The sequence below is a fragment of the Hylobates moloch genome, unplaced genomic scaffold (assembly GCF_009828535.3).
Source record: "Hylobates moloch isolate HMO894 unplaced genomic scaffold, HMol_V3 SCAFFOLD_19, whole genome shotgun sequence".
NCBI classification, from domain to species: Eukaryota; Metazoa; Chordata; class Mammalia; order Primates; family Hylobatidae; genus Hylobates; species Hylobates moloch.
Genome location: NW_026652294.1, coordinates 69,737,062 through 69,756,315, shown reverse-complemented (window position 1 = coordinate 69,756,315; position 19,254 = coordinate 69,737,062). Strand labels below are relative to the sequence as shown.

General features: G+C 37.5%; 1 protein-coding gene across 17 annotated transcripts in view; it reads right to left on the bottom strand.

Moving 5' to 3' along the window:
* The window catches only part of PTPRD (protein tyrosine phosphatase receptor type D), a 2,332,625-nt gene that overhangs the window by 529,453 nt on the left and 1,783,918 nt on the right, over positions 1–19,254 (bottom strand). Inside the window, exon 1 of one of the 17 annotated variants that reach the window (XM_058431779.1) lies at positions 19,141–19,225. The exons of the other annotated variants lie outside the window; for them this stretch is intronic. The gene's annotated coding sequence lies outside the window, so the exon portion shown is untranslated. Of the gene's footprint in view, positions 1–19,140; positions 19,226–19,254 lie in introns of those variants that run through there. 17 annotated transcript variants of the gene reach the window in all.

Below are 19,254 nucleotides of genomic sequence, written 5' to 3'. Positions count from 1 at the left end.
ATTTAAAGGGAAAAAATTCACAATACATTCCTCTTCCTCAAATCATTCATCCGCTTGGAAGTGTTTCAATTCTAAAATCAACTAATTTACTTTTTAAATTCAACTCAAAATTAACTTATTGGAGGTATTTCACTGAACTTTCTACTATTTTCTAATAAACTGCTTGAATCTGAAAAATAAAAAAAGAGAAAACAACTCATTGATTAAATAACAGGTTATTTAGTTTGACAGATTTTTTTAAAAATTCCATGTATATACAACTCTTGGTTGTGAATTTATTATGTGGTTTATTTGGACTTTCTTCTGGCAAAAGAGTAGGTGGTTTGCAGGATAAAAATAAATATAATGATATTTCACGGTCAGTGAATACTTTCAGATACTTCACCTAAATAAGTTTGAGGATCATGTGACTGAAGAATGGATATAAAACAGTAATGAGAGAAACAAAACACCAAAAAGAAAATCAGATTGAAATCTTAGGAAAGAAAATAACCTTCTAATTCTAAATATAAAATGTATAATAAGACAGAAAAAAAACATCAACACATTTGACTATGTAAAATTATGAATAAAGATCCCGTATGTTAAAAAAATCATTAAAGACTCATAAATGTACCAAGACATTTTCAGCACCTTGTAACAAAGTGGAAAGTTTGTTACATTTGTTATCAGTATGACATAGAGCCAATATGCCTAATATATAAAGAACATGAACTAATGAATAAAAACCCTTAGGCAAAGGAAATGTAGAAATTTAATTCATATAACAGAAATAATTACTTCAAGCAAACATAAGGGAAAAATTATCCCTTCAGTAATTAAAGAAATTCATATTAAACCAATAATGAGGAAGTGTTTTGCCTATTAAATGAACAAAACCTAGATGATAATTTTCAGATTGACCAAGGGGAAAGATATTATTTATTTATTTATTTGAGATGGAGTCTCTCTCTGTCACCCAGGTTGGAGTGCTGTGGCACGATCTTGGCTCACTGCAGCCTCTGCCTCCAGGTTCAAGCAATTCTCCTGCCTCGGCCACCTGAACAGCTGGGACCACAGGCGTGCACCACCATGCCTGGCTAATTTTTGTATTTTTAGTAGAGACGAGGTTTCATCATGTTGGCCAGGCTAGCCTTGAATTCCTTACCTCAAGTGATCCACCCACCTTGGCCTCCCAAAGTGCTGGGATTACAGGAATGAGCCACCGGCTAAAGCTAGTATTCTCAATCATTACTGGTAGCATTATGAGCATAATCAGCATACTTCTATATAACAACCCTAAAAAGAAATAATGCAAAATATAGAAAAAGCTACCTCTATTAAACTTCCTCAAAGCTTTGTATTGATAACAGTGGGAGAAATGGGAAGAAGGGAACAATGCCCAACAAAAGACAAACAGACACATCTAGTTCATGAAATATTGGACAGCCATTAAAAACAGCAGTTATGATGAGGCAAGGTTGTAAAAAATACATTTATGGCAAAATGATAACTGATGTACTGGATAGCAAATTCACCATACAGTATAATGGACCAGAAAAATTACTCAAGCCAGAACAGTGGGTTGTTTTCAGATAAAAGGATTATGAGCAAAAGGATTATGAGCAACATATTTTTCCTGTTTCTAAATATTCTATCATGAGATTATATTACTTTTATGGCTTTGAAATAGATGAATAAAAGTTAGGGTATAGAAGGGTAACATCAACATCCCTTTACAACAGTATAAGAGCAGTACATTAGTAGAACTACCTTTGGTTTAAATTTGATATGGTTTGGCTATGTCCCCACCCAAATCTCATCTTGAATTCCACGTGTTGTAGGAGATACCTGGTGGGAGGTAATTGAATCATGAGGGCAGGTTTTTCCCATGCTGTTCTCGTGATAGCAAATAAATGTCACAATATTTGATGGCTTTAAAAAGAGGAGTTCCCCTGCACAAACTCTCTTTGCCTGCTGCGATCCATGTAAGAAGTGGCTTGCTCCTCCTTGCCTTCTGCCATGATTGTGACGCCTTCCCAACCACATGGAATTGCAAGTCCATTAAACCTTTTTCCTGTATAAGTTACCCAGTCTTGGGTATGTCTTTATTAGCAGTGTGAAACCGGACTAATACAGTATTTTCTTTCAAATGACCCCATTGTTAATGCAAGCTATCTCTTCTCACTCCGCCACCTGTTGAACATATTCAAATGGGATCCTTTATATTTCTATGCCTTTCTGGTTTTTAATCAGAATGTGAACTACCACTGGGGCTCAGTATGTAATTTGGTGGGCCTACAGTTACATAAATTTCAAACACCACACCTCTCTGAAAAAATATCACGCCCATTCTTAATTTTATTTTTTACACGCAGTTAAATGATTGAAAATGACTGATCGCCCTTTCAGTGGGACTTAGCAAGGTTTTGGCACCAATTCTATCAATTAACTACAACACTGTACTGGTTCTGGTACTGCATCTTCTACAGTGCATGTAACGATATGTAGAAGGGACTTCTATCAACAAAGATCCGTGTCATGTGTGAATCACCGGGTTTCCTTAACTGAGAGCCCCCAGTCTCTTTTCCTATAATGTCAATTTCAAGTTCTGTGTTGACCTGGAGTGCTGTAAGCCATGGCTACAGAGTGGTGAGGATGAGAAGATGGACTATTAAATCTTTCTGGGGTAAAATGTGTGGCTGTTTTATTACAGCTCCCGCCCTATCATAATATTCCTGTGACCATCAAGATTTAGATCTGTAATTACAAGAGGGAACTTGATTTTCACCCTGATTACCAATGGAGCTGGTATATATAAGCACAATTAAAAAACCAAGACTTGAAAAATGAGTGTCTTCAAGAGGTGAATGTTTCAGGCTTTTGTGAATTAACCGGTTCAAAGTAAACCCTCCACTTTTCCACTTTGTTACAAGGTGCTGAAAATGTCACCAAGCATAGGCACTTCTGTCCTTGCAATCAATGGTCTTTGATAAGAAAATAAACCTGTTATAAAGAAATAGAAAGAAGCTTTATTTTTTTTTAATTAAAAAATGTTGTGTGGGGGAAGAGTGGACACAGTTCATGATTCTGAGCAAACATGAGATTATTACGTGCCAAAATGACCTCAGCATTGTATAAATACAATCCCCTACCCCAACAGAGATCTTTTGTTAAAGCTGTAAACACTGCTTAATACACAAATGTATTGTATTTCTTAATCAACTGCCTTTAAAAACCCTTACCTTTCAGAAACCTGTTTTTGTTTATTTTGATTATAAAACTGGAGGTACATACTTACAGTCTCAGAAGTGACTAAAAAAAAAAAAAAAAAAAAGACATCGGCCTGGCATGGTGGCTCACTCCTGTAATCCTAGCACTTTGGGAGGCCGAGGCAGGTGGATCATTTGAGGTCAAGAGTTCAAGACCAGCCTGGCCAACATGGTGAACTCCATCTCTACTAAAAATACAAAAGTTAGCCAGGTGTGGTGGCGGGCACCTGTAATCCCAGCTACTCGGGAGGCTGAGGCAGGAGAATCAGATGAGCCCAGGAAGCAGAGGTTGCAGTGAGCAGAGATAGCCCCACTGCACTCCAGCCTGGGCAATACAGTGAGACACAGTCTCAAAATAAAAAAAGACATCCCACTATTGCTGCATACTGTCTGAAGTTTTTTTTTAAACAAAAATAACTTATTGTATAACAATGAGAAGGAAAAAACAACAAAAAACCTAAAACCTACCTAAAACAAAATGCAAAAAAAGCCGCAATAAAAAATACCAGAACCTGTGACGCTCCCTGTAGGAGGTGACAGAAACTCATAATGTGAAAGAAAAAGAGAAAGGCATTTGGCAACAATTTTCTCAAGTTCTGTGACCAAATGAGAGACCAAGTAGGAGAAAGGGAGACTATGTTTTCAGATAAAAGGATTATGAGCAAAAGGATTATGAGCAACATATTTTTCCTGTTTCTAAATATCTTATAATGAGATTATAGTACTTTTATGGCTTTGAAATAGATGAATACAAGTTAGGCTATAGAAGGGTAACATCAGTATCCCTTTACAACTGTATTAGAGCAGTACATCAGTAGAACTAACTTTGGTTTGTATTTGATATGGCTGTTCCATTACATCTCTCTAGAAACCTTATACTTAACTCTCACCTAGTGGTAGGAAGACTGTGGAGAGGTAGGGGGTTAAAGTGTTAGGCTCAGTACTGTCTCTAACACTTTGTCTCTCATTCCCACCAAACTGTCAGGGGTGGAGTCTGGAAGTCACTCATTTGCCCCTAGATTTCTTTCAATGACTTCTAGCAGGTTGTTCTGATATGTGCTTGTCAGCATTAATTCCATGTGACATTGGATTGGCCTGATCTGTGACACAATTCAAACGCACTATAATAAAGCAAAAGAGCAGGAGGAAAGATGCCAAGGGGAGACTTTGACGGTGCTTTCACATCCCTAGGATACCCTTCACATCTCCCTCCTGCTCCGTCGGCCATCCTAACAAAGACACACCTGCTCTGCGCTGCACATGGAGCTTTAAGACAGATCTATCTGCTTTGGACAGCCCAGTCTACACCTGTTGCCCCATTAAGAACATCCCCATTCACTCTCACAGCGTCCTATTTAGATGTTAAATTACATAATCGCCCTACTGAGCCCCCTCTTCCAACTATATTGCCACTCCTTAATTCCTCCCGTACAGCTAAGCAGTCACAATGGCTGAAGACAAAAATCACTTGGAAAGCAACAGAAAAGAGTCCCAGGGAAATCTGAGTGGAAAGGTGGAACTGATAGTAGTACATTTGTTCCTTTATTTGATTTCCATGGAAGTGTACTTCACATTGGGCTCGTACAAAATCAAAGAGTGTGTCTGTCATTAGACAAAATGCACAGAATCTTTTATCAATTCACGTTCCTTGAGAATGTCTTTCTGAAACACAGTATCTTTCACTTACATCTTTCCTGCTAGAGTCAACAAGTATTCTAAGTACATAAATGCTGTACACCTTGATTTTATTACATCTGTAACTTTGAAAAGATCAAATGATGTTTCAGAATGATCTGGTAGACTAGTGCTGTCTAATACAACTTAGTGCAACGCGGGAAATGTTCCATGTTGGTGCTGGTTCTATATCATGGCCACTAGCTACATGTGGTTATTAACCACTTCAGATGTAGCTAGCATGAATGTGGTTTTAATTACATTTAATTTTAATTAAGTAATAAGGAGAACTGGTTTCTTAAGTTGGAATACTGGGATAAAAAAGATCTGCCTCCCGTTCTCATCTCCTGTGTTTTGATGATAAATGTCACTAGAATCCTCATCAAGGCAGATACTGTCTACTATGGAACCTTCCTCCCTCAAAGAGCGAGCAATGGGTTGGCAAGGACCCCATTTCTGCAGTGTAACAAAGACAGTGTCAAGCCCAGAAAGGACTGGCCTTAGGTTCCAAAGACCAACATGGAGAGGTCAGCTGGAGTAAGAAAGCCTCTTCAATTTTTGGGATCTTAGGTTCCTCAGCAAAACAACATGAGGTTTACTCTCATGTCCTTTCCAGCACCTTTTGAAAATTTCTAATTGGTATCTGAAAAATGATCATCACCCATGATGAAGAAGCCAGCATGGAACATTTTGCAATCAGAAATGTGTTTGGTTCTCTCTCATCCAGACGTATGGAAACATACTGTAATCTGTCACTCTAGTACCTAAATATTCCAAAAGAAGAGTTTTATGCTTAAAACATCTAAAAGGTCATTTATTTTCCCTTTATCTATATTATACATAATACCACGTTCATATAGGCTTGTGGATACAATCTTTTATCTATGGATTTGCCGACATCATTATTTTTCTCAACACTAGTTGCAAAGAACATTATTACTGTAAAGCCCTACCACATCCGTGGTGTGTCTTTCCTTCTGTATAAAGAAAAGATTATTTTGAAAGATTTTCACAATCAGAAAAGGTAACAGGCCTTTTAATACATTTAAAAAAAATTGTTAATCACATTTGCATTCCTTTTACTAAGTATATTTTTTATTTAATATGAACAATAGTCACTGAGTAGTTTGGTATACTTTTTAAAGGTCTCTATCATTTTTAAAAGCCTTGAAATAAACTATCATTCAAAATGAGGCCAAGATTATGCATATTTTAAAAAATTTCTCATAGAAACTAACCATCTGTACAATAATCCATTGTCTGCTCTACCAAGGTGATTTATTAAGGATAATGAAGCATATGATTTAATAGCTGCCACAAATCCTTTTTCAAGTAAGATGGGTATAAATAATACAAAAAGATGGTCCAATAATAGCCAAATCCCAAGCTAAGGGCTATTCTATATGCTAGGTCACAGGAAATTGCATGAGCTCAATTAACTGTGGAGCAAAGTGAAGTTTGGCTAGGCAGCTAAGGCTCTAACCCCCCTCTCCTATTTTAGTAGTTGGTGTTACTATTTAGTGAAACCAGTAAGCTCTACTATCATCGTGGAATTTGAGTAGCTTTTTTCCACATGGCAACATAAAGCTCTCCAATTAAAGATGGACATTACCGGCACAAGTTTTCTGAAATCTTAAAAATCCAGATCTCTAAAATTTGTCAGTGCAAATTATACTTGCACTGACAAGTATAATAGTGCTTCACTCAGCCTTATATTCCCACAGTACTTTGCATTTAACGGAGTTTAATATCTGGTGCTTTAAAGAATGGATGTATAAATGGGAAAGTAGATGAGTGAGTGAATAAAATGAGGTCTCTAAAATCCTGGCAGGAAAAAAAAAAAAAAAAACACACAATTCTGTGTTCCTCTGAGACCTGGTCCTAACAGTTAACATCACTTATACTTTTGAAAAAGTTTGCAAGGCCAGTTGTCAAGAGGTTATCTCCTTTGATGGCAAAACTTTCCTTCAGCCAGTGTCCTATAAAGAAAAAAAGTCGCCAAATCGTACATGCCGTTTGAATACAGTATTTAAATATTAGCTCTTGGTTGCAACTTGACATACTCCTCTCCTGGCTAGCTCTGGCAATATTCAAGATTTTACAAGGCCCAGTGAAATCAGTGAGGCAAATTTCTAACAATACGAAATACAAGCCATCAAACATGCCAGTTGTTTGGCATGAAAGACAGCCTGCCTGTGCCTTACAGGCATGGCACAGCCATTCACTGATAAGCTGGCACAGCCAATCCTGTCCCATGCCACCCAGCAAGTACATCTAAAACAAGATTAGATACTGCAAATCCTAGTGTTTAAGTAACACTGGGTTTCAGAAAATGTCCACAGCTCAGCATAAACAAGAGGCCTATGTGTGAGACATATGTCGCTTTCCCCCCAAAAAAGTGTATGCTTCACCAGGCACATTTACCACCAGCATATTTTCCCACTGCAGTTCCTACGGCTCTTGCTCTTGTGAGTCTGGCTTGCCAAAACCGAGGTCAATTTTATTAGATACCATTAGTCTCTGTTAGGGCGGTCATTTGAATAACAACAGATTGGCAAGTATAAAACTAAGGCACCTGTTGTACATTTGGCAGCCAGGATGAGGCCCCTTAAAACGAAAACAAATAAGAGCTATAATCATGCCAGGCAATTGCTTTTGGTTCAATAATGGCCATGTGTCAGAATTAAGTGCATCTGGGAATTGCTACCGCAGCCAGATGTAAAGGCAGATTTGTCTTGTCTAGTGGCATATGAGTAGATACACACACTCTACTGAGATTTGGCTTTGTCCTGGTTTGGTAAGGAACTAGGTAAGTGGAACTTCACTCAAAATAATATAAAATTAAAATTAATTACAGAGGAGCAACAGACAATATTATCATAAACTGTGAACCTAAACAGATGGGTTGTAAGATGTGGGCCATGAACTAATTCACTTCTAATTTCCTGGGCACACTAACTTGTTCACAGAACCCTCAACAATAACATCCCAATATTACTATTACACCAAGCCAGACCATGTAGTAGGAGCTGGAGACGTCACTGGGAATAAGACATGAACACTGGCTTCCAAGTACTCCTAATAAAACAGAGTATAAATAAGCAATTACAATGCATTACGATGGACACTATACGTAGAATTTATTCGGTATTGTTTTAGCACCCAGAGAAAGGTACCCAGACTTGGGAGGAGGGAGATTTTCTAGGAAGAGTTATCAGCTAAGCTATGCCATGAAGGAAGAAAAAAATCAGGCAAAAATGGAAGGGTTGGGGACATTCCAAATGGAAGACAGAGAGCATGCTCAAAATTACAGTAGAAAGAGTCAACGTGGTACATCTGGGAAGCGGCAAGTACTTTAGTATGACTCAAGTGTGTGTGTGTTACGGATGGAAGGAGTGGGGAAGAGAAAATGAATATGAGGATGGCAAGGTGGCAAGAGACAAAGCAGAGGAAAGGGCATCAAAGGCCAGGTGCCTTTTGGTAAGGAATATTTCAAGCTTTTTACAGAGAGGAACAGGGAACCACTGAAATATTTGAAAGCAAAGAATGACTTGATCAGATATGAGTTTCTTAAAGATCATGCTGGCTGCAGAGCAGAGAAGCAACTACAGTGAGGTCAAAACCAAACACAAGGAGACTGCAACCCAAGCATGAGAAGATGGGGGCCTTTCAACAGATGATACCTAGTAACATGAAAAGACAGTGAATAACTTGGTGGAAAGGAAGTTAGTATCTATTTTGGTATCCTCGATATAACACAAGTATAACTGAAAGAAAACAGACTTTGAATGATAAAATTCAAAATTGAAATTAGTATTTTCCTAAAATTGTTTTTTTTTGGGTACATACATATCAAATTCAGGTTGAGTCTGTTAAATAGCAAAAGTCGGATTAAAATAAACTTAAGCAATCCTTTCTTAAATCAGTAACTGAACATACATAACAGTACTTATTAAGCTTATCATTCTTAATTTATAAGTATTTTAAAAATGTGTATTGATAATCTAACTATAAAAAAACCCTTGCTACATATTACCTAAAAAAGTACACCCTGCTTCATGCTTCTAGGAAGTTATGTTTATAGATTAACTGGTAGAAAAACATATGCCTAAATAGGCCAGTGTATGCATGTGAGAAGCATTTTAGAAACGTGGGCAAAGAAGACTTAATTGTTCAGATATCATGAAAGCCATAAAAGACCGAATAATTTTCCGTGTAACTTTATTTTACGTACCATGTCTGATTTAAAACTTCAGGGTGCCTTCTTGTCAGAGAAAAAATAATTTTCCAAATCCTCAAACAAATATAAGATCCTGTATTTTATTATTTATAAAACCATAATCAGAAATAGTTCTCTGAGGCCTTACAGAAAAGGAGAAAAGGCTAAACTACTATAAAATAGGTTAAATGGAAAAAATAATCAAACCATCCACCCTTATTGATAATGAAACTAATGGGTGAAGTGAAAACAAGAGTATTTTAGAAGACATTATAATTAACAAAAGTTCCTCAGATAAAATGGTATAGGGCAGGCTGCCAATAAGCAGAATGCATATATAACAGTCACTTGGCAAAATTCCATTTCTTTGATGGGTAACTGCTCTTCAGATATCCCTGCTGGATCTATATTTCTCTTTATAAAAATGCTTCTGATTTCTTACCTGTTGGGCAGCTATGAAAATGGCAGCCTTTTTGATTTTAAGAACTATTCTTGGTGGAAATATTTCATTTAAACACTCCTGCTCCAGGACTGACCCCAGAGCTCAGGTAGTTGTATCACTGGCTGAATAGCATAAAATCTTAGAGCTGCAGGCCATCTGCAGAAACAAAAAGGTCATCGAATCAAAACCCCTTCGGTAAAGAAATGCTTTTTTCAATGCCTCCAGTACCAAGCAGAGAAAGGAACAGAAGATACTCTTCAGAAATGGTAGAGAGACAACGTACTGATTAATGCTTATCTTTTTTTTTTTTTTTTTTTTAGTTTTTTGCTTTTTGAGACAGAGTCTTGGCTCTGTTATACAGACCAGAATGCAGTGGCACGATCCCAGCTCACTGCAGCCTTGATCTCCAGGACTTAAGTGATCCTCCCATCTCAGCTTGTGAAGTAGCTGAGACCACAAGTGCACACCACCACATCTGGCTGATATATTTTTTTTTTTTTGATAGAGACAGGGTCTTGTTATGTTGCCCAGGCTGGTCTTAAACTCCTGGGCTCAAATAACCCTCGTGTCTTGGCCTCCAAACATAGATTTTTCTTGAATTTGAGTCGAGAAAGCACCATGTCATTGGGCATACTTGCCTGGACGATGTGAGATAAATATTTTTTTAAAATCATGTCATATACAAAAGTAAGGAGGTTAAAAGTGAGTGAAACAGATAAAATTTGGGATGCTTGACTTAAAATCTTGACCCTATGTCCCATCTTTATTACTTTTATCTATGCAACCTTGGGCAAATTACTTAATCTCTCCATGGATCAACCCTCTTCTGTGAAATGATGATAATAAAACCATCTGACTTATACAGAATGTTATTTTAGAGATTAAACATAATACTGAAGATGAGGTACTGAGCAGAATGTCTGGCATATAATAAATGCTCAGTAAATTTTAGAAATAATCACTATTACAACTATTACATATCAACCACTACTGCTATACCTGTAAATTTGAGAAAATTAATGAAATTTTTCCCCATAAAGGAATTTTAATTTTTACCTATCTCAGGGTCCTGAGCATTGTGAGAGGTTTCTAATGAATAATTATTCTTCACATTTTATGGTTTCAATTATATTCAACTAAAAAAAAAATTTTTTTTTTTTTTTTTTTAGACGGAATCTTACTCTGTTCCTCAGGCTGGAGTGCAGTGGTGCAATCTCAGCTCACTGCAAGCTCCGCCTCCCGGGTTCATGCCATTCTCCTGCCTCAGCCTCCCGAGTAGCTGGGACTACAGGCACCCACCACCACACCCAGCTAATTTTTTGCATTTTTAGTGGAGACGGGGTTTCACCATGTTAGCCAGGATGGTCTCAATCTCCTGACCTCGTGATCCACTGGCCTCAGCTTCCCAAAGTGCTGGGATTGCAGGCGTGAGCCACCGCACCTGGCCCATAATTCTTTAGTTCAACTCAATTCAACGAAAAGGAATAGCACTTGAACTGAGCATTAGAAAATGAGAGAATAATAGGGTATCAATGGATACAAGTGAGGACAGCTGGTAAGAGAAAGGAGATTCCAGGAACAGTATTGGTAGAACTAAAGAGGTGCCCAAAAGCACAGCCTCCTCAATGACTGCAGGGAATGTGATACTGCACAAGGGCAGAGTATAACAGGGCTATGGTGAGGAAGAAGCCTGGACATGCAATTTGGGAGCAGACTGCAAAGGGCTCTGATGGCTGTGTTGAGTATTGAGCACCTGATCAAGTAGACTTGAGCAAGTTTGCCTTTCATAAAGCAAAAATTTGAAAGACTTAAAGAGGAGAAATGAGAAAACACAGAAACCACCTAAGAAGCTGCGTATGGAGTGCAGAACACATAGGAAAGGTAGAAATGGAGAGGAAATAAAGTGAAAAGATTACAGGAAGAGAATCTACAAAATTGCCTGAGGATAAGAATAAAAGGAAGAAAAGAGATACGGATGACACCAACGTTTCTAATCAAGGGATAACTCAGATGAAGTATGAAGAAAAGAGAAATAGATATGGATGGAAGATAATATTTTGGGTTTACAAAATACAATGTTTGGGATACGGGAGAGTCTCCCATTTCCCAATCATGTAACAAGCAGATAGAAATGCAGGTCTGGAACTCCAGAGACAAGCGAGGAAATTTATTTTGAAGGTTATCTATGTAGAAATTATTGTTTCTATGAGAAGCGGATAGAGACATGGCAGGAGACAGTACAGCCAGCCACCTGAAAGGGGATATAGATAAAATGAAAATAAAAGAGTTTAGAATGGAGATGGAGACACAGATGCCAAACATCAAATGGAGATAGAGTTCCATGTTGATGAAGAAAGTGAGTGTCAAAGAAGTAACTCACAAAGAACAACTTCCATCCATGGCATATTTCCAATGGAAGATGCTTCCAATATTTTATTCCTCTAGAAAAACATAGTTGCCTCTTTTCTTCCCCCTCCCCGAGAAAAGCAAAAATAGTTACCTGGCCAGCAAGTAGATTTAGAATATTTAAGATACATCCAACAAACTACTCTTATTTCTAGCTAGCCAAATAATCTTGATAGATCTTTTTAAAATAAGACATAAATCAATGTATCTACAAAATCATAATGAGCTATTTCAACCAGAGAAGTCTGAATTGGTTTTACTCTCAAAATTCTCTAATAATGTTTCAGTTAAGTTACTACTACAAGTAGTTGGAATGTGTTTTCACAGGGAGGCCAGGATCTACTTGTGTCGTAAGAAATCATTACAACATACTCAAAATGTCCCTTTAGATGGGATGGGCCAGTAGGAAGGAAGACAGAGAAAATTTTTATTTTAAACATTGAAAACAAATGCCTTGTTGACCTATAAGCAGACACTGGATCAGCATTTGATGTGTCTAGTCTAATTTCTCCCTGTAAAATTGTACTGGTGAATCTTAGGGAGACAGAAGGCAGTAAATTCCTTGCCTCCATCAATACATTTGACCTCAGAGCAAACCCCACAACTGGCTACAGGCACCCACCATCCATCATTGCCCTTGAAACGTGATACTTCAGGGAAGGACAGCTGCACTGGGCAAAAGTCTAAGCAGCTTTCTAAGATGCGCTATCACTAAAGAAAAAAAAAAGGCACTTATTCTGCTTCAGTATTTTAATTAACTGCTTTTCTAAACATTTCTTCCCCCAAACTGAAACTCCAAATCAAATATCCTCAGGAATATATTAATAAAATTAAGACTTTAAAGAGAAATGTACTCTTTGTGCATTCTAGGTAAAATTATTTCTAGCTTTTGCTTTAAAGGCTTTCTAAGATAAACAACATACTATGCCATGCTAATATGTACAGACTTTAATCAATGTGCTAAGCAGAAAAAGATAGTTCTAGCAACTACACTAATTATAGCAGTACACACAGAGTGCCAACAGGATAAACGTACACAAAACATCCGTATCCAACAGATCTTAATTTTTAAGTGGCAATAACTTTTAACAAATAGCTGAAGACAACAGAACTCTATCATAGGAACTAGTGTTCTTGAATATGGTATGTTCATTATGTGACGTCTACATTCAAGAATTATCTACATTTAAAATACAAAATAAGATAAATTTGTATGATCAAACTGGATATTCATTACATGTATGGTTATTCCCTCCATTTTACAGATGATGAAACTAAGATTCTGAAATGTTTTATCATTTCCTCCGAGAGCTCACAGATAATAAGTGGCAGAACTGAGGCATAAATTTAGTTCTTCCTATAAGAAGAACTGAATGTTCTTTTCACTGTAGCCTAAAAAGAAAGGAAACTGGTCGAGATTTTGCAATTCTTTAGCATTGTCTTAATATGTATTATATGCATGCATGGTTAAATGAGAATTAACAATAACTGATTTCCAACCATTTATAAAATCATTACTAATACAACCCTTTTAGTTAATAAATGAAATCCATCTACCGACGGCTTTAAAAAAAAAAAAAGATGTCTCTTGCTACTTGTGATCCAATCATTACAGAGGATCATTTTACGTATCTGAAAGTACAATTTCTCCAAACCCCAAAGCAGTACTGAGAAATACTGTTTTCTAAATACAATTCCCAAATCTCAATTTAGTTAGCTACTGCTACATTAAAGAACATAGCTCAAGGGATGTTGTTAATAAAAAAAAAAAAAGAAAAGAAAAAGACAATTGAGAATTTATAAATTTAATCAATCTCATGCAACTGACAGAGTTACAAGAGTTAAATCTAGTAAATAGCCATGTGGCAAAGGTCACAATGCTCCTGACATTGTTATCTGAATGTCAAGGAAGAAGCAAACTCAGCCCTTCTGGTCAATGAATCCAAGGAACTAAGAGAAAGCCTTGATTCAGATGGCTGCTTTGGCTCTTACATTTCGTTGTAAATGCTAGAGGAGCCAAAGTGGGGACCCGCCACTTAAAGCAGCCATTTACAAAGGAAAGCAAGGCTTCCTTGTCGCAGGTGAAGAGGGAAGAACATAAGTTGTCTCAATACGACTTGCCTGCTGGTATACATGACCTACTAGCTTACAGACAGAATGAGCTGTCTTAGCTCTCCAAATTGTCATCCTTTTTCATTTAGTTTACTCATCTATGACACATAGGGATTTGATTTGAAGGACAGCAGAGGTTAAAAAGCCATCAAAAAGCTCAGTTTTGCTGTCTCTCTCTTTTTTCCCCCTTTTGGTAATTTTCAAAATGTCATAGGCCAACTGAGTAGTATTAATATGGTCCTGTTAAACGTATTAGCATCAAACTAAAAATAATGAACAGGAAGATACAGAATTAATCATTTTGTGAGGGAGGAGGGAGGCACTGCAGGCATTGTTTTAGTCCATTTCTTCCCTATGAGTTGCTTCGAGGAGCGTGGCAGTACACACGGATGTAATGTGTAAAGTACGTAATGTCTAAGTCTTAAAAATATTTTATAAATAAAATGTTGAGAGAAAAAAATGCAAACTATTGATTTCTTGAAAGCAAATGGGTAATTTATTAAGGGGGAAACGAGAGACACAGGTCTTAAGTGTAATTCTGTGAACTATGTTTCGTAAGAATTCTATTTCATTAATTCTCCAGTCTAGCGCCATTGTGATGACATTATTATTTAGGTCACATTAGGTCAGCGACTGCTGTAACATATAAGCATTTGCTCTTTGACCTTCCTAAGACTTATGACGCAAAGAAAATGCTGAACTTTTACATCTGAGGCTATAATTTCATATAATGAACAATCAGGAAGCACAAGTCATATATTCTTTTAGCTATCTTTCTTAAGGGCTTAATTGTGGAGAGCTGAAATGCATTTTTATTTTTTTAAAAAAGGGAGCGAATTTGGACACTTTGTGGAAACAAATGTAAGCCAAGCATGACATTTTAATAAGTGTTACCAACTACTAATTAGAAGCAAATGAGATTACCCATATAGAAAATGTATCCCAAACAAACCTATCCTTTGGTAGAAATATCACTGCCATGAAATTACAGAAGCTTAAACAAGTGATGCTTGTTCGAATGAAATTTACTGACAAATCCCTTCTAAGCAATCTTCTTCCACATTATCAGATTTCTTCAGTTGATGTGTTATATAGGAATTCTCAATCTTGTAGTTCACAGAGAGAATAACTCTTCTCTTTGCTCTTTCTTGGCAAATCACTGATAATATAAAAAAGAATGTTTTAAAACACTGGTTTTGCTTGAGGCAGCAAGCTGCCTCTTTGCCATCACAAGTAAGTAGCTTTCCTAAAAGATATTTTCAAAGACACTGAACAGTAGAAAGATGAAATAACAACAAAAAAAGGTAAATAACTCCATAAAACCAAAAGAGATTCAGATTAAATTTGGTTTAAATCACATGTAACTGTTATCACTTTAAGAAAATAGGAAAAAGTAAAGCATTCTTTGAATACTCTGGGAAAACTGGATAATTATATCTATATTTAGCACTTCATATGTCTGGGCATGTAATACAAATCCTGCGTATTTTGTGACCACTAAGTTGAGTACACTACATAAGACGTAAAGTTCATTTTCAAGATTCCTAGAAACTTTTGGGAATTAAAAAGGTACCATGATTAAAGGTTATCTGCACAGATATTTTAAGTGTAAACCTAAGTCTGATGCTCCTAGGATCACAAGTTAGAGCACAGGAGCACACACACACACTTGACTCTTATACTACCCGCAAATACACAATGAAACTAAAGAAGGGTTGTTTTAAAATAAAAGGTAAACTAAGGAAGGATAGTTTTAAAATGGAGTCATCTTTGAAATATTCACCTTTCTTGAAATGACACTTTTCATATGTGATTGAGTTAATGAATTCTTATTTATGCATAGAATCCTTTTAAAAGTAGAATTGTCCAATGGTTTGATAAATCAAGTTTGGTCTGAAGGAAATCTAATATGCAAATACTTACAGTGTACTCTTTTACAGTCACCCTTGTCAGTTTGAAAAATCGAAAATCAACGAAAGAACAGTTTAAGTATACTTGACCTTACTGCCTAATGTCTCTCAAGATTGCCATGGCTGGTCGATTTGAAATCTGTGAAACTGACACTTAAAAATGTATAGTGCGTCTTCAGTCCAGGTCCCTCAAGTGCTAACTAAACTGTGGTCACAGCCTCAGATTTTCTTTCCATACAAACTTGTACAGCGCTTACAAAGCTAGTTTAATCACATCACCAATCTATGCCTATACTTCCCTTAAAGTAATTCTTCTTCATTTATCTTTTAACCCTACATTATGCAAATAACATCCTTATCACTCCAATATAGAAAAGTTATTAATGTTCCTTCTTGTTTATCTTTGCCATACACTGAGAACTGGAATCACATATGAATTTGCACCAATACCTTTTCTCTTTTCTATTTTTCACACTCTGTATGAACAATCATAGTGTCAGAGAAGCCCTAAATAAAATTCTTGAAACAGTCTTCAATCATTGTCTATAACTAGTATCAGAGTATGAGTTAATGTATTAAAAAGGAAAAAACAAAAACTTGGGGAATGCCTACTTGAATTTTTTTTTTTTTTTTTAATGTCTCTCTAGGAAGGGTTTGCATATGCCATACCAGGATACCTCCTGGATATAAGAACAGTTATACAGGCCCCTAGTGGCTTAGCAAATAGCAGCAGATGAGGGGATTCCAATTCTTAGTTCCAGACTATGAGATATTCTGGATTTAAATAAGTGTCAATCTTAAAAGGCAAATCGAATCACTGTATTTAATACTTTAAGCAGTTTTACATCTATGGTTATCTACTCTGAAGCACATATATTAAAATAAATTGCTGCATTTCATTACTTGAGTAACTGCACAACTGCTCTGGCCCAAGAAGAATCTGTGTTACATAACCTACACAATAAAATGTTTAATTCACCCACCTTTTTACATGTCATGCAAAAATAATATATTACTCAACTATATTAAAATATATTTGAGAGAGACACTGTTCCTCTTTGAATCTTATTCCTATTATATATTACTGAGAGCTATAAGAACAGATGATTTCTATGCAAAGTACTATTTAAAATAAGATACAGATAAAAATTGAATGCCACTTTTACAGAAGTAAAAATCTAAACGTATTTCCCAGCAACAGCCAGTGATACAACTCGCATTGGAGTCCATCTATTTTAAAAAATCTGCAATTAATAACACCCATTAATCCCCCATCCCCTTGCTGTCCTTCCTTCACAAAAGAAAATTCCAGGCAGGCACATTTACAGCTTTTAGCAATTTTTAACTGGACACAATCTGACAGCTGAATTCATGAAACTGACCAGCTTGTCAATTTCACACTTTGAAAGTACAATAATAGCTGATAGCATGAGGGTGAATTTAAGAAATCTGCCACAGAATTGCTATCTCCATTGAAAAGCAAAGTACAGTACATAATTATGGAATGTGGGAGGTAGGGAAAATTTTATTGTCCATTTAGGATGTCTGTTTCCGTCAGTCAGACACGGAACATTGAAAATGTGTTCTCTTTTTGCTATAGTGTCTGTAGCATAAAATAGTATATATTCAAAGTAAGTTAAGATACTAAGCCTTTTACTGGGTATTATTATATTACAGATACAACTTAATCTTAAGTTATTATCATCTACAGATCCCTTTACATCAGAATGTTTCAAGTCTTGGTATATCATCCTTGTTTTACTCAAGTTGAGTGGTCGGTGTGTGCACTTTGAAACAGAGAAAAAAAATACTCAAAATGGTCAGAAGTATCTATGGTTGAACTAACTCCCCACAGATGTGCTACAGGATGGTTAGAAAAGAATACACCAAAGGGTAAAGTCCACATTTGTAGCTCAGTAAATTTAACAGCAAATCCATTTCAAGTCATAAGCAGTCACTAGCCTCTGAGAGGTTCAAAATGTGTGAGCTACACTCTGTTAAGTCACTGGCACTGTGTCTTTGAGCATGTAAACATACATGTAACTTTAAGAGGAAATACAAGGAGAACGATCCCTCAGGAACCTTCCTAGATACTTAAGGTGCAAACTGTAGACGAGGCTGGGGGATTACTCTGAGAATTTTAGAAAACAGAGGAGACATTTGGCAAGTAGCGTACTGGGAGGCGAACTGGAAACAATAAAAGTGGATTGTGATAGTCCTGGTTTTGGAGAATGGAACTACTATCTGGAATCCTAGAACACTCAATTAATGAAAGCCAAGCTCACACTTGGTGTTCAAGATTTTTTTAAGCATAAGACTTAAAAACTGACTTCACTTGCTAGTGCTTTTAAACGAAAATCAACATCCAGAGAAGCAATGCAAGTTTTCTACCCACCTACATAAAAGCTACAATAAATCTATGGAAAAGCAAAGAATCTTTGGTTTGTTCGTGGCTTTCTTTTTAAATTGTTTCCTACAACTTTGACTCTTCATTATAAATGATGCGTTCCCTTCCCTACGGAATCAATGTGTGTGTTAAGTACAGCAGATTCCCGCAGCTGAACTACGAGCTTTGATTCCGCCACCGAAAGGTCTCCTAAACAATCCCCCTCCTCTATGGCAGCTGCGTAGACTTTGATTCCTGCTATTTCTCCTTCTCCCCACTAGTTCAGAGGAAAGAAAGAAAAAGAAATCGCCCCCTCACCGTAACCAGCCCTCCTTAAAACCGTAATCCCTGCCTTTAAAAAAGGCGGTGGCAGGATCCCAGGGTAAGGCTGGATTGCCCCACCGCTCCACCATTTCCCCCCAATACTACGCCCACCCTAGGAGGAGAGAGCGGGGGTCGTACAAATACACATACCCGGACACCCCCATTCTCTAGAGTCGCCTCTCTCCCGGGTCTGAGGTTTCAGGCGAGAAGTGAGCCCTGCAGGGGAGGACCTCTGCCCGAGGAGGTTCAGAGGAGCAAACTGTGCGCCCCGGTGCCCGGGCGCCGGGCTCGCGGAAACGGGAGCGTCTCGCTCTGGCCCGGGAGGCGCCGGCAGCCGGAGCCGGGCGCAGGGCGATTCCCGAGCAGCAAGAGGGGAAGACACAGCGGGGCGGACGGGGTCAGTTCCAGGGACTTACCTGGTCATGTTGGCCCCGGGCAGCCGCCGCCACCGCCTCCCGCGCCGCCACCAGCACTTTCCTCCAGCGCCTTCGCGCCCCGCCACGGCCGCGCAGCCGGCGCCGACCCGCGCC